Raw genomic sequence first — 2,500 nt, forward strand, 5'->3', positions numbered from 1 at the left:
CGCCTGCCACGCGGGAGGCCCGGGCTCGATTCCCGGCCAATGCAGTACTCAAGTTTTACTGAAATTATGGTATATTTTGTTAAAGAGTGGCTGGCTCTTTGCATTTTGGTGGTGCAGGTATAGAATTCCACATACAATAAATTAATGGTAGAATCTTGTGGTTTAGTGGTAGAATTCCCACCTGCCAAGAGAGAGGTCTGGATCTGAAAAGGGAATAAACACCAAACAAATGTTGTACTAAAAGCATATGACTCTTAGCTTGGGAGTTTTATTTCTATTGACTAAGCTGGCCAGGCTTTGTTACAGTGTTGTAGCATCAAGGCAAGGCAACGCTTGCTCTTCAATCTACACTATTAAACCAAAGCAAAGTTTCCACATTCAGTAGATCCTGATATTCCTGCATGGTTTCACCCACTGATGTACACCTGAAACAGCGATATATTTTGTTAAAGAGTGCCTGGCTCTTTGCATTTTGGTGGTGCAGGTATAGAATTTAACATACAATGATTTAGTGGTAGAATCTTGTGGTTTAGTGGTAGAATTCTCGCCTGCCATGAGGGAGGCATGGATCTGAAAAGGGAATAAACACCACCCAATGTTGTGCTCAAAGCAAATGACTCTTAGATTTGGAGTCTTATTTGCTATTGACTCAGATAGCTAGGCTTTTTTACAGTGTTATGGCATCATGGCAAGGCAAGGATTGCCCTTCAATTTATAAAACCAAAGCAAGGTTTCCACATTTAGTAGATCCTGAGATTCCTGCTTGGTTTCACACACTGATGTACACCTCTTTTAAGTTTCAAATAAAACACGTTTGGTTGTGTAGTGACAGAGATCTCGCCTGTAGAATTCTGGGAAAAAACACCGCCCAACGTGGGGCTCGAACCCACGACCCTGAGATTAAGAGTCTCATGCTCTACCGACTGAGCTAGCCAGGCTTGGTTACTGTGATGTGACAAAAAGGCCACTCAAGCCAAGGAGTGCCCTACAAGCTATTAAAGTAGATCTAGGCTACCACATTCAGTACACTGAGATGCATGCTTGGTTTCACACATTGAGGAAAATGGGTAAGTAACCGGGAAGTAAAATGTGAAGCATTGGTTGTTCAGTGGTAGAATTCTCGCCTGCCACGCGGGAGGCCCGGGTTCGATTCCCGGCCAATGCAGTACTCAAGTTTTACTGAAATTATGGTATATTTTGTTAAAGAGTGCCTGGCTCTTTGCATTTTGGTGGTGCAGGTATAGAATTCCACATACAATAAATTAATGGTAGAATCTTGTGGTTTAGTGGTAGAATTCCCACCTGCCAAGAGAGAGGTCTGGATCTGAAAAGGGAATAAACACCAAACAAATGTTGTACTAAAAGCATATGACTCTTAGCTTGGGAGTTTTATTTCTATTGACTAAGCTGGCCAGGCTTTGTTACAGTGTTGTAGCATCAAGGCAAGGCAACGCTTGCTCTTCAATCTACACTATTAAACCAAAGCAAAGTTTCCACATTCAGTAGATCCTGATATTCCTGCATGGTTTCACCCACTGATGTACACCTGAAACAGCGATATATTTTGTTAAAGAGTGCCTGGCTCTTTGCATTTTGGTGGTGCAGGTATAGAATTTAACATACAATGATTTAGTGGTAGAATCTTGTGGTTTAGTGGTAGAATTCTCGCCTGCCATGAGGGAGGCATGGATCTGAAAAGGGAATAAACACCACCCAATGTTGTGCTCAAAGCAAATGACTCTTAGATTTGGAGTCTTATTCGCTATTGACTCAGATAGCTAGGCTTTTTTACAGTGTTATGGCATCATGGCAAGGCAAGGATTGCCCTTCAATCTATAAAACCAAAGCAAGGTTTCCACATTTAGTAGATCCTGAGATTCCTGCTTGGTTTCACACACTGATGTACACCTCTTTTAAGTTTCAAATAAAACACGTTTGGTTGTGTAGTGACAGAGATCTCGCCTGTAGAATTCTGGGAAAAAACACCGCCCAACGTGGGGCTCGAACCCACGACCCTGAGATTAAGAGTCTCATGCTCTACCGACTGAGCTAGCCAGGCTTGGTTACTGTGATGTGACAAAAAGGCCACTCAAGCCAAGGAGTGCCCTACAAGCTATTAAAGTAGATCTAGGCTACCACATTCAGTACACTGAGATGCATGCTTGGTTTCACACATTGAGGAAAATGGGTAAGTAACCTTGAAGTAAAATGTGAAGCATTGGTTGTTCAGTGGTAGAATTCTCGCCTGCCACGCGGGAGGCCCGGGCTCGATTCCCGGCCAATGCAGTACTCAAGTTTTACTGAAATTATGGTATATTTTGTTAAAGAGTGGCTGGCTCTTTGCATTTTGGTGGTGCAGGTATAGAATTCCACATACAATAAATTAATGGTAGAATCTTGTGGTTTAGTGGTAGAATTCCCACCTGCCAAGAGAGAGGTCTGGATCTGAAAAGGGAATAAACACCAAACAAATGTTGTACTAAAAGCATATGACTCTTAG

At 42.5% G+C, this 2,500-nt stretch overlaps 3 non-coding genes across 3 annotated transcripts; 1 reads left to right on the forward strand and 2 right to left on the reverse strand.

Moving 5' to 3' along the window:
- Window positions 1-865: 865 nt before the first annotated feature.
- On the reverse strand, window positions 866-938 carry TRNAK-CUU (transfer RNA lysine (anticodon CUU)). The gene has a single exon. It is a non-coding gene; the product is annotated as a tRNA-Lys (tRNA).
- Window positions 939-1,094: 156 nt separating this feature from the next.
- On the forward strand, window positions 1,095-1,165 carry TRNAG-GCC (transfer RNA glycine (anticodon GCC)). The gene has a single exon. It is a non-coding gene; the product is annotated as a tRNA-Gly (tRNA).
- An 821-nt stretch (window positions 1,166-1,986) lies between these two features.
- Window positions 1,987-2,059, reverse strand: TRNAK-CUU (transfer RNA lysine (anticodon CUU)). The gene has a single exon. It is a non-coding gene; the product is annotated as a tRNA-Lys (tRNA).
- Between the last annotated feature and the right edge of the window lie 441 nt (window positions 2,060-2,500).

Source organism: Crinia signifera, chromosome 3 (assembly GCF_055691185.1).
Source record: "Crinia signifera chromosome 3, ASM5569118v1, whole genome shotgun sequence".
Lineage (NCBI taxonomy): Eukaryota > Metazoa > Chordata > Amphibia > Anura > Myobatrachidae > Crinia > Crinia signifera.